The sequence below is a fragment of the Physeter macrocephalus genome, chromosome 11 (assembly GCF_002837175.3).
Source record: "Physeter macrocephalus isolate SW-GA chromosome 11, ASM283717v5, whole genome shotgun sequence".
NCBI classification, from domain to species: domain Eukaryota; kingdom Metazoa; phylum Chordata; class Mammalia; order Artiodactyla; family Physeteridae; genus Physeter; species Physeter macrocephalus.
In genome coordinates this window covers 98,207,450-98,220,525 of record NC_041224.1, presented here as the reverse complement: position 1 = coordinate 98,220,525, position 13,076 = coordinate 98,207,450, and the positions used below count along the sequence as shown (strand labels likewise).

At 49.5% G+C, this 13,076-nt stretch overlaps 1 non-coding gene across 1 annotated transcript; it reads right to left on the bottom strand.

Moving 5' to 3' along the window:
• Positions 1 to 4,666: 4,666 nt before the first annotated feature.
• On the bottom strand, positions 4,667 to 4,792 carry LOC112063497 (U6atac minor spliceosomal RNA). The gene has a single exon (XR_002891008.1). It is a non-coding gene; the product is annotated as a U6atac minor spliceosomal RNA (small nuclear RNA).
• Between the last annotated feature and the right edge of the window lie 8,284 nt (positions 4,793 to 13,076).

Genomic DNA, 13,076 nt, shown 5'->3' with positions numbered 1-13,076 from the left:
TGTGGCAGCTCCCTCCCTCCCTCCCTCCGAGGGAACCTGAGAGGCCCCAGGCCTGAGGCTCCTGGGAGGGGCTCCTCAGCCTGGGTCCAGCTGCTGGGGGTGACACAGGAGGGTCTTACAAGTCCTTTGACCTGGACCTGCCACAGGGAGCGCTCTGGCTGACTGACCAGACCTGGGAGGGGACTGCCGGCTTCCCCCTAAAGCCAAAGGCAGGGGCTGCCATTTTGGAGATGACCGCACACCCTCTCCACAGGGCCTCTCAGCTCTTCCCCAGCTCCACTCCACTGACTTCTGGAAGAAGCTGGTGGTGTCTTTAGGCTGGGTTCGGCATCCCCCCGGGGGAAGGGAGAGAGGGGAGTTCCTGAAGCAGAGGGTGAATTGAGTGTGAGAGGTAAGTAGGATGGACAGGAAGGAAGAGGGGGAAGTGAGACTTGGCAGGGCCAGGCCTCTGCTGGTTAAGGCAGCCTTGAACCCACAACGCTAGACTCTGGCAGGCTCTGTTCTCTGTCTCACCTAGAAAAGGGCAGGTTGCTACAGAGCCTGGGCGGATACCCAGTAGCCCTCTGGGCCAAATGTGCTCAAGGGACACCTCGGAACACCACTCACTCTGAGGCAATGAAGCAAAAAAATGTGGGAGCTTTCCTGCTGAGACATTTCCCCAGGACCAGTGAGCGAGGTCCAGAGGATCAGCCTATGGCTGGCAGCCTGCCCACTGTGCTGCCCTCGGCCACTGGGCTTGCACCCAAATCCCAGGGGGACATCTGGCTGGTGCCACACGAGGTGCTCTGCCCAAGTCCCAGCCGAGGGAGGTTCAGTTGGGTCCCAGAGGCTTGGTAGACGGAGGGATGGGAAGGTCCGGGTCTGATGGGTACAGGCGGTGACAGGGCCCAGGGCTCTGGCTTATCTCACGTCCAGCTCCAGGCAAATTGCTTCAATTCAACACTTTCCCTGTGAGGCCTTATGGCCTCAGGCTCAGGGCTTCGGTGGCCTCCAGTCTGCAGAAAAAGCCCAGCTCCCTCTCAGAGACAACGTCCCCACCCAGGATAAGAAGAGGGAAGGCGATCTGGCAAAGGAGGCTTGAAAGGAAACAGAGCTACCCATCTGCAGAACCCCCTGCGTCAGATGCGGGGAGGAGGGAGAGAGAGGACCCAGCAAAAGCCACAGATTCGGTCCTTACTCCTCTGCCTCAGGACGAGGACAACTGCAGGGTGGCAGCCAGGCCTGGAGGAGGTGAGGATGCACGCTGGATGGGTACCGGGCAAGCTTCGGTCCTCGCTCCTGCATAACCTGACACCCCTACGGGGGTAGGGCCGATGCCAGCCACCCAGGCCAGTGCCAGGGGTTCACTGTGAACTCCAGACTTGTGCTTGGCTGGTTTGCAGAGGTGCCATGTGGCTGCAAGCACAGAGCTCTGGCTGGGAGTCACCGCTGATTCCGTTTGCCCTGCAAAGCCCCGTGAAAGAACTTTGAGCTCCTGAGAAGAGGGGCCTAGGTGAGGAGGCCCGTGATGACGTGATTCTGCCTACACTGGGCTACTGATTTATGTATTTTTGCTTTATTGCTGTTCTTACACTATCGCGGGCATTTACTCATTGTGGTTGTCCAGACCCCATGTGTCAAGAAAATTCCAGTAAATCTGTGGCTGGGAGAGCTACAGCCCATGTCCGGAATGCCACCTTCTCATTTCTGACTTAAACAGCATTGTCCTTTTCCTCCTTGCTCAGATTCACCCATTTTGACAATTTTGTATCGGTATGGACCCTTCACCAAGATTGAAATGCTCCATTATTGAGTTAGGAATCTTTCTATTCGTGCTTTTATCTGTATTTCGGTCAACAAATATTTAGTGAGTGCCCGCTCTGTGTGATCCATTGTGCCGGGGTTGGGAACACCCCGATGAATAAAACAAGGCCCGTCCTTGGTGAGCTGACAAGCCACACCCCAGACGTCACAGCCAGCATCACAGGGGGTTACTATCTGTACCCAACCATGACTACTGAGCACTTTCAACTTCCTGAAAGAAAAATCTTAGAGTCCTTAGAAGGCGAGAACCCCCCGGATAGGACTGTGATCTTTCAATTTATTTTGTTATTTTATTTTAAATATGTAATTACAGTCACATGGTTCAAATACAAAAACGACATAAAAATCTCAGTGAGAACTCTTCCTCCCAATTTTTTCCTAACAGTTCTCATCCCCGACATAAAAAAAAAAAATTGTTTTTTATCCTTCCAGTATTTCTTTATGTAAGTATATTTTCTTGGTTTTCCTCATTATTATTCTATAGGTAGTTTACTATAATCATGGTTTTTCTTGACACTACGTGCTGGGGATTGTTCCATATACACACATAGAGGGCTGTCCATTTTCTCTTACAGCTGCAAAGCGTACCTTGTTCTAAACCAGTCCTCTGTTGATGGGACTAGGTGGTCAGTCTCTAATCTTTTGCTGTCAGACAGTGCGGGACCTGTCCTTCCAGATGCGCACAGGTGCACAGGGTCCAAGGGTTGGGACATTTGTAATTTACAGACACCTTGCAAACCGTCTCACGTAGAGGTTGCGCCATATTCATTCCCACCAGCAATGTATGAAAAAGCCTGTTTTCCCACCAGGCTGAGATTTTTAAAGAGAAGGCAAGGAGGCAGTGTCAGGGCTCCAAAGAAGCGAGGGATGGAGAAGGCCAAGTCCAGAGTGGAAGCCCAGAGCACTTAGCTTGGCCAGTGAGGGTACGCGGATGGCTGAGGACTGTGTGGTCCAGGCCATGTTGTTTCACTTGTGTTCGAGCCATAACAGTCACAGCTGACAATCGGGGTACCCTTCCCTAGGGGAGCAAGGGACTCCAGGAAGAGAATCTATGAGGAGAGCCTGAGGCAAGAGAGCTCAGCTGGTGAACGGGGTGGGTGGTCTATGAGTAAGGACCACGATACCCAGCAGAAAAAGAAAATGAATGCAAACTATAACACAGTGGATTTTCATTAGATCTAGGGAAGAACTTGTAACTTTCAAGGTGTTTCACCCTGCTTTAGGCGGTGGAAGGAATTGTGGAAACTCCTCAGCGGGACTTCCAGAAGCATCACCCAATCATTTGTGCAGTAAATGTCAAACCCCAACTTCGCCCAAACCCCTGTACCGCCCAAGGTGCTAAGGATACAAACGTGAACAGGACAAAAATCTCCACCCTACAGAGGTCTAAAGGGGCTGAGAGCCAGTAGACAAGTATGTAAACAAATAGATAAATTTCAGATAGTCAGGGGAAGGGGTAGAGATTGGGAGTGGGATGGAAAAGAGGGAAATCCTCTCTGAGGAGGTGACATTCGGGCAGACACTTGAATCAGGAGAAGGACTGGCTCAGTCACAAATCTAAGAAAGAATCCGGGGCAGATGCAGGGAAAAGCAAAGGTCGGGGTCCGGTGGTGAAGGAGCACAGAGGGGAGCGAGTGAGGCTGGAGGCATGGCCCGACGGGCAGGCAGCAAGCTGGGGAGCCTGCAGTGGGCGCTGGACCACGAAGTTTGGGTCTAATTTTAAGAATAACAGGAAACAGCAATTGGTCACAAAGACACATATTCCACGATTTATGTGAAACGTCTAAAATAGGCAAATCCATAGAGACTAAAAAGTAGATTAGTCTCTAAAGTAGATTCGCCCAGGCTGGGAGAGTTGGGAGGAAATGGGCCAGTGACTGCTAAGGGATACAAGGGGCAGGAGGAGGGGGGTTTGTGGGGGCGTGGTGATGAAAATGTTCTAACATTGATTACAGTAATGGTCACACAGTCCTGTGAATATACTAAAAAAAAAAAACATTGAATTGTATACTTTAAATGGGTGAATTATATGGTATGTGCATTATATCTCAATAAAGCTGTTACTAGAAAAATGATAATGGGAAGTTATTGGAGGGCTGCTTTCATCAGGGAGTAACATTTTCACTGTCTGCTGTGGGAGAATAAACTGTCAGGAAGCAAGAGCAGAGGCTGGAGACAGCTGGGAGGCCACTGTCGTGGGCCAGGGCGGAGGTGGGGAACACAGAGGGGACGGGTGTGTGTGGGCAAAGGTGCCTTGGCCTGGGCTGGTTGCTTTGTGACAGAAGTTAATGAGGAGGTCAGACTGGGGTATACTTTGAAGCTAGAGTTTGATAATGGATTAGATGTAAGGGGTGGCGGAGAGAGATGGATCCAGGCTATTGAACTACAATGGGGAAGACTGGAGGAAGGGTTGGGCTGGGGGAGAGGCAGGGAATCAGAGCTCTGTTTGGGTTTGGTTTGGTTTGGTTTGGTTTCATTTTTATTGGAGTACGGTTGCTTTACAACGTTGTGTTACTTTCTACTGTACAGCAAACTGAATCAGCTACACGTATGCATATATTCCCTCTATTTTGGATTTCCTTCCTGTTTAGGTCACCGCAGAGCACTGAGTAGAGTTCCCTGTGCTACACAGTAGGTTCTCATTAGTTATCTGTTTTATACACGGTATCCGTAGTGTATATATGTCAATCCCAATCTCCCAATTCCTCCCACCCCCCTTTCCCCCTTGATATCCATACGCTTGTCCTCTACATCTGTATCTCTATTTCCGCTTTGCAAATAAGATCATCTATACCATTTTTCTAGATTCCATATATATGGGTATATGCCCAGTAGTGGGATTGCTGGGTCATATGGTAGTTCTAAAAAACAGTGGTCAGAGGCCACGAAGTAGGTGGCAATGCCTTAACCATATGTGTGTTGTCAGGCCCGAGGGCCTCTTCCATCCTTGTCAAGGGGAGTGCTAGCCTTTTCTCCTTTCATGCACCACAGCTCTGTTTTGGACATGACAGGCCTCTGAGATGTCCACTAGGCAGGGGAGATGTCAGGATCAGAGTCACCACCATGCTGATGGCCACACGCTAAGGGCCAGCAGTCCTATGAGGAGAGCTCTACAATTACCCCATCTGTACTGGGCACGTCACGTGCACCACCTCAGATTCCCTCGGCCTCCCCTCTGGTTTGGTACCCCACTGTGGTAACCGGTTTTACACAGGCCTCGACCAGTGTCACACAAGTGCAGCCAACAGTGTCCCTCTGCATGCCTCTTAAAGCCTCCTGACACCCTGGTGTCGGGGACACACATGGGACCCGCTTGGCATTGACACATGAGCCACCAGGACTGCAGGGAGTTAATATCACTGGGGTAACTCCATAGGAGCCAATGTATAAGTGATCCCCCTTTCTTCTGGAAGGTTCTGAAGTACATTTCATAAAGCTTCTCAGAAGGTCCTGCAGGATGGAACAGCAGTCACCCATAGAGGTGGCCAACTAGTTCACACACCTAGGTCAGCAACCCTCTATCTGTGTTTCACTCTTCCTCTCCCTCAGTCCTGCTCCCCGGGTCATGTTCCCAAATAAGCTACTCACACTTAAGACTCTGTCTCAGACCCTGCATTGGGGAGACCCCATGTAGATGGGAGATACCATCTACTGAGACACAGAGGATTAAGGTCACACAGCTTGTCAGGGTGGAGCGGGGATTAACATCCAGGCAGGGGGTCCTGAGCTGGAGCTGCTGTTTCATCCTCTACTCTGTTCCCCATTGCTTCTCAAAGACTCCAACCTCTAGACGGCACTGAAAGTCAGAGGCCAAGATGGGATCTAAGCAGGGAGAGTCTGTAAATAGGAAAGAAGTCCCCATACTACGCTAACACTTCGAGGTCAAGAAGAGGAGGAGCCAGTGAAGGAGCTCGGGAAAGAGCTGCCATCAAGGTAGGAGGAAACAACAGCAATTACTCTACTATGCAAATGCTGTTGAGAGGCAGGATAAGATGACAGGAAACTGACCTTTGGATGTACCAACAAGGAGGTCATTGGTGACTCGGACAAGTGTAGTTTCAACGAAGTGGCAGAGACAAATGCTTGGCTGGAGTGGGCTGAGAGGGAATGGGGATAAGGATGTGGGGTGGGAAGAAAGGGGCAGGAGCTGGAGAGGGCGTAGGGTCAAGGGAGGGTTTGCTTTTAGCATGAGAGAGATGATAGCACATTTAGCTTTTGAAGAGAACGATCTGGTGGAGAGGGGCAGTTGCACAGTGCAGGAAGGAGAAGAATGATCTGGGGCAAAGTCCTGGAGTGAGTGAAGGGGTTGGAATCTGGTGCACAAGTAGAGGGGCTGGCTGGGAATTGGAGAGGAGGCCATCCATTGTAAGAAAGGAAGGCAGGGCGTCCCTGGTGGTGCAGTGGTTGAGAATCTGCCTGCCGATGCAGGGGACACGGGTTCGAGCCCTGGTCTGGGAGGATCCCACATGCCGCGGAGCGGCTGGGCCCGTGAGCCACAACTACTGAGCCTGCGCGTCTGGAGCCTGTGCTCCGCAACAAGAGAGGCCGCAACAGTCAGAGGCCCGCGCACCGCGATGAAGAGTGGCCCCCGCTCGCCACAACTAGAGAAAGCCCTCGCACAGAAACGAAGACCCAACACAGCAAAAATAAATAAATAAAATAAGATAAAATAAAATTTTTTAAAATGTATTTAAAAAAAAAAAGAAAGGAAGGCAGCGGCAAAGGTACAGGTGCAGGCACCTTGGGAGAGCTGATGGTGAGAAGACAAGTACTTTTCACATGACTGCATCTATTTTCTTAGCAAAATAAGAAGCAAGGTCGTTAGCAAACAGCTGGGAAGAAAGAGGAGGTGTTGAGAGTTGGAGAAGAGAGGAGATGTGAAACACTCATCTGGAAAGTGGGGTAGTGAATCTAGTAGAGAAACACAGTAGGATTACTGGTCAAGCTGAGTGCCCACTTGAGGTTTGTGGTCAGAAAAGTAGAGTGCGACTAGTCAGCGTGGCTGTGAATTTTCCCTGCGGTGTTCAGCTACTCAGCACAGGTGCAGAGTAGGTAGGGCGTTGGGGTTAAGCAGGGTCGAGGTGTGTCGAGGTGTGTCAGGAGAGCCCAACCGAAGGCAAAGGGCCAAGAGAGTGGAGGGCTTGTTCAAAGGGGCGATTATTGTTACAGAACACAGACTCAAGCTGGAGAAAGAGGTAAGTGGGTGAATAACGGACTGATGGACAGTGAAAGAGGGTGAGTTCAGCGGAATGGAAGTCCCAGAGGGGACAAAGAATACAATGGAGGTGACAGAGTAAATGAGCTAAAAACACAGGAAGTGGTGATCAGAGACTGGGGGGATCAAAATTGTTGAGTTCAGGCTATGGCCATGGGAGTGGGTGGCAGAGGTGGGAAGAAGACTGGTGCAGAGAGGAGGTCAAAGACCACCAGTGGTAGGTGTTGGATAGATGTAGACAACATCATCTATGTAGATGTCTTTCCCCGCCCACTGTGTCTGAGATAGCTCCTCATCCCCTGCCACTAATCCTTCACCTGCCTTTTTCCCTTTCATAGCATCTCTGCCTAATATTTTATGCAGTACTCATTTATATGTTAATTACCCTCGCTCCTGTGAGAATGTAAGAACCTTGAGTGCTGGGGCATTTTCTCTCTAGTTTACTTCTGTATCCTCAATTCTAAGAATAGTACCTGGCGCATAATAAACGTTCAAAAATATTTGTTGAATGAAAGAATGATTGTTAAGGTCTCAAAAATAATCAAGGAGTGGGGGTGGAGAGGAATATAGTGAGCCAGGCACTAGCATATTCTGGGATTGAGTGGAATGGCCTAGAGTGTGGTAAATTTCTACAACTCGGAAGGGCGGTGGCTGATTTGGTCTGATGGCAATACCTAGTCCCCCTGAAACTCACCTAGATGAGATAGATTCTTCTGATGCCTTCAAAGGAAATGAAGTTTTAGGGTGAGGAGAATGGAGAGAAAGCATAGCAATCGCCATCAGGAGCAAGGAGGACAACTCCCCACCTCCAGATTCACTGGTATGAGGGATGTGGAAGAAATAGTGACCACAGGAGGCGGCTACAAGGAAGTTAGGTTTCGGGGATCGAGGGGGTTTCCATCAAGAGCAGGAAGGTGAAGGAATGTTCGAAGAGAAGGTTGAGTATAGGGGGAGATTTTGCTGATGATAAACCATGAGTTCCAGAGAGCAAAGTGAAAGGATTTGGGGGATTGATCAGATTAGAGGAATTACAGAGCTTTACAGGAGTAAAAATGTAAGGGATGAGGATGACCTTGATTCTCAGACTTCAGGTGGTGACTGAGGACACCAGGTTGCAAGGCATAATGGGATTATCCCGATGGTCTTTCAAGGGAAGATGGGTGCCTCCCCCCCAACCTGGGCCCTGGGGTGGTATGCAGGGCTGGGGCAGTGATGTTGGGGTTGGGGCAGGGGAAGTCTTGCCTGACACCAACTGTTCAGAGTGGAAAATGCAGGCAGCATGGGGTACGGGAAGGAAAACTGGGTGGGCACTCAAGAGGCTAGAAGTTTGTCCCAACCTTTCCTGCAAGCAGTTATGTAACTTTGGGCAAAATGGGCATCATTTTCCTTACCTATAAAAGTGGAGCGGAGAGGAGGTGCCTCCCAGCTCTGTAAATCTTGGTCTCTCTCCTTCTCCTTTCCCTGACCTCCTGTCTCCTCAGCCTCCCCACCACTTAGCCCAGGCTTTATTCTCCTTGGGGCCCTGCTTTATGTTAACCGCACTCCTGCTGTCAGGAGAGCTGGGAGGCAGAGCCAAGCTCCCTTCCTCCTCCTTGGCTCCCTGATGCTCCTTCACTGTCCCTTGCCACTCCGACCCTGAGCAACCAGGGAGGTAGGCATGGCCTCCCTTGGGCAGTGAAGTGAACCTCGGGCGTGAATAAGGAGCGGGAACTTCCCACAGGCCATGGGGAGGCTCCAGCAGGGACAAGTGACAAAGCCACAGACCGACATGCAGAGGCTCCCCAGGCCCTCTGGAAGGGAAAGAAGCCGGCAGCCCTGGCTCAGGGCTGGGCTCTTTACTATTCAGCAACTCTGGGAGCTTGGGGTTTGGCCCAGGGAAATGTTTTGGCTGGGGGCTTGATCTGAAGCCCTGGACTAGGATGTGGGGGAGGCGTATTCTCATCCAGGGTCCCCCAACAGCAAGCGGGATCCTGCCTGACCCGCTGGGCAGGGACAGTAATAACCACCTTGCTGACCTCACTTGTGGGAAAGGTCAAGCAATAAATGCCAACGTTCACGAAGCGCTCACCATGCACCAGGCATTAAGTACTCGTCACGAGGATCCTCGAAGTTGGCCTCCACTATGATTCCCCCCTTTAGGGATGAGATGACAGAGACTCAGAACATCTAAGTAACTCACCTGAAGACCCGCAGCCAGTAAGCGACAGAGTGAAGATCTTAACCTCTAAACCACGGGGTTTAGTTTCCTTGGCAACCTGTGAAGCAGGTATCATGGTCCATTTTACAAAGATGGAAATGAGCTCAGAGGAGCTGAGTGATTTGCCCAAGGCCCCTGGGCTCTCTGGTAGCAGAACTAGGATTTGAACCCAGGCCCAACTCCAGAACCCATCCTCTTCTCACAGGGCCACACAGCACCCCCCAGCATCAGCACAGGGTGGGGGTCTTCAGGCTGCCCTGCCCAAGGCCTCAGCTGTGAAGGCAAAGAAGCTGCAGTCTCACCCAGGCAGGTTCTGCAGGGTTGAGGAGGCCGCTAGCCAGACGCTGGCAGGAAGTGTTTTGCTGAGATACATCTCCATCACTCCAGAACTCAAGCAGCTATACCTATCCCTCTTGACACTCACCTGGAAGAGGAAGATTTCCTGCTGCAGAGAAGAAGTCAGACCAGCCCACGTCTCAATCTGCTCTGAGAACTCTGGCTGGTAAGTGGCTATTTACTTTCCCAGCTTCTTTAGAGACTCTCTGGAGACTTTGAAGTCAATGTCAGCTGGTAAGGGTTAACCTCACCATTTTTCAGATTGGATACTTGAGGCATGGAAGGGCAGACTCCTTCAGCGAGTGCTTTCCTGGTGTCTTTTATGTGTAACCTGAGGCAGGAGGTGGACGCAAGATGTGTCAGGCCGCTACTGCTCTCCAGAAGTTGCAAGTTAGGAGCGGGGTGGGGGATTATTGGGCTGCACCCTACAGGCCTGTAAGCCTTGTAGTTGCTAGTTGCCCAGCTTTGAGATCGAAGAAAGAGTCCGGAGACAGTGACAGAGACATCAACGGATTATTGGATAGGGGGATCTTACACAAAAGTTCCTGGAGCGAGACACCCCCATCGTGTGCAGCAGATAGCGGGCAGGACATGGCAGTAGGCTTTGCTACTAGAGGAGAAGAGGTTACCATTTAAGGGGGAGAATTCACATCAGGTGGGCCCATCAGTTACCAGGGACTAATGAAACCCTACAATTAAGAGGATTGTGTAGTCACGTGGGTGAAACAGGGACTGGTCAGCCAGGGGATGCACAGAGAGCAAGGGAACAGCCATCTTGAGTGGCCTGACCATACGGGGTGATGTGCAGGGTCCTACAGCATCCGTTGCCTGATGAATGTGCACCGATGACGGTGAAGCCACCACAGCTGGCCACGTGGTTCTGGGACCTTAAACCACTCACACTGAAAGTCTGTGGCTTCATCTTGTGGCCACAGTACCAGACTCCACCGCTCATGCCCACCTATAACACACACAATATGTGCTCAATAAATGTTAATTAGCCTCATACAAGGCGCAGGAAAGGCTGTGGGGAGAAAGGAGGTGGTGCTTCACCTGGGCCTTGAAGGGAATTTAGTTGGTGCAGAGATGAGGGGAGAGGACCTAGGCTGACAAAACAGCATGAGCAAGGCCACGTGGTCCATTGACGGGAGAGTATAATGTGTGATGAGATTAGGCCATAACTCAGAGTTCCTGAGTGGGAACCTGGTTACCACATGGTGGTTTACATTTCTTGTTCTTGAGACTTGGACTTCTCTTAGGCCCAGAACCACATTCTGCTCCACAGGCCTTATCCGTGGCATGGAGCTACACCTGCCTAGACAGAAAATCTTTTACAAATTGCCCCCGAGGCACTGGATAGGCTGACGAGGACACTACTTGATGATCTGGCTCCTCCCATTCATTGCGGAGAACACACTCCGCGCTTTAGAGCTGTCTGCAGTGATGGGAAAGTTCTCCCTCTGTGCTTCCAATATGGTGGCACCAGCCACCTGTGGCTATCAAGCACTTGAAATGTGGCTAGTGATACTGGAGTCTGCATTTTACATTTTATTTAATTTTAATTAATTTAAACAGCCATGCATGGCTAGTAGTTACTGTATCGGGCAGTGCAGGTGTACATTCCTGCCTAGCCATGGACCGTCAGCTCTATAAGAGACTAACTGTGCCTGGTTTTACTTACGGGCTTCTCCCCAGCACCTACCCAGGGCCTGGAACATGATTGGCACTTCCTTAATGAAAAGCTGCCAGATAAACAAATGAGCAAATTCTCTGTTTCCCTCACTACTCTATAATCTCTTTAGATACTGTCTTTTTTGTGTATGGAAAAAAACCACGTAACATAAAATTTTCCATGTTAACCATGTTTAAGTGTACAGTGCAGCAGTGTTAATTATATTCACACTGTTGTACAATAAGAGTGTGTCACTTTGCGTTCTCAGACCCCAGCACAGCACCTGGCACGTACTCTTAGTAAACATTGGTTGAAGGACCGAAAAGCGCCATGCCTTTGAGAAGCCAGAGCAAAGATTCCAGTGCCACCTCCTACCCCAGCCCCACACATTCCCTGGGGCTTTGAGGATACCCTGGAGCAAAAGCTCTAGAGCGCTGGGTTACAAAGAAGTCGACAATCCACTGGGGATAGGGAATAAATAAACTTTGTTTTTAATTTCTAAAATAAAATTTAACCCACATAATGTAGGGATTGACAGCAGTACATGTATATAATTTATAAATATATGAAAATCTGGGGATGCTGACCCTCAATTTTTTGCCGATTGGCTGGAAACCGCTTCTCTAGGTCCCTGATATAGACTGATGTTTCTAATTGATGAACAGGGTCTCTCTCAGCCTCCAGCTACTTTCTTCCCTCAGTTCAGGGGACCCTCAATAAATAGTATTAATAAATAGCAGGTTGCAGGTGGGATCCTGAGGCAGGCTGGACTAAAGGGAGATTAGCTCTGCTAAGGGCAGTCTGAGGGCCGTGAATGTAATAGGGAAGAACCTTTGTATTCTACTACTAGTTAATCACTACAGGGATGTTGCCTATAAGCTTAAATTATACCTACTGGCCCATCTCTGGGAACCCTGCCTCCCGGGTAATGAGTGTTAAGCTAAAATACCTTTGTTTAGCTCACAGGAAACATCCCAACCAGACCCACCTGTGAGTGGCTGCAGGAAGGAAGAAATTAACACATCCCCTACAGAATCTGGGGAATCCTGACTTTACCTCCTCCCCTTTTAGTATAAAAGAAGCCTGAATTCTAACTCAGGGAAGATGGTTCTTTAGGACATTAGTCTGCCATCTTCTCAGTCTACTGGCTTTCCAAATAAAGTCCCTATTCCTTACCCCAACACCTCGTCTCTCGATTGATTGGCCTGTTGTGAGGCAAGCAATAGGAGCTTGGACCCGGTTACATGAATTGGAGCATTGGCCACAAGCATCTGTGTGTTTAAATCATATCTATTTTTGAGCTCACTCCTAGCAGAAGAGTCAAAATTTACGCTCTGACCCCCAAGTAAATTTTCAGTCTTAGTCATGAAATTGGGGCATCGTACCCCAGGAGTGCGCAAAAGGAGTTGTGAATCAAGTGTAAGAGAATCCATTTTCTGATCCTCAGTTTTCTATGCTCTCTTTCCCGAAAGCAATCTTCCTAAAAATGCACCTAAGACAAGCCATCCCCTTTCTCATAAAGAGGGCTTTAAGAGAGACAGCTACACCGCTCACCCATTTTGACCCACACTGTGGGCACTGCATTGTGGAGTAGGTATGAGAACTCTCAGGATGGGGTAACAAGTCTTTTTGTAAGTCAGATGGTTTACAATTCTTTGCTTCCAACAAAATTGAAGGAGATGCTAATCAAACTGTCAGCAGATCATTAAAAACAATATGATAATAATGATATTAGGCATATAACTTGGAAGAAGTTCAAAGAATTGAATGACATTCCTATGTCAAAACTCATCGGTTTCCATATATTTACTTACTTATGTGAACAATGTTTCCCAATGTTTAAATCTATAAAA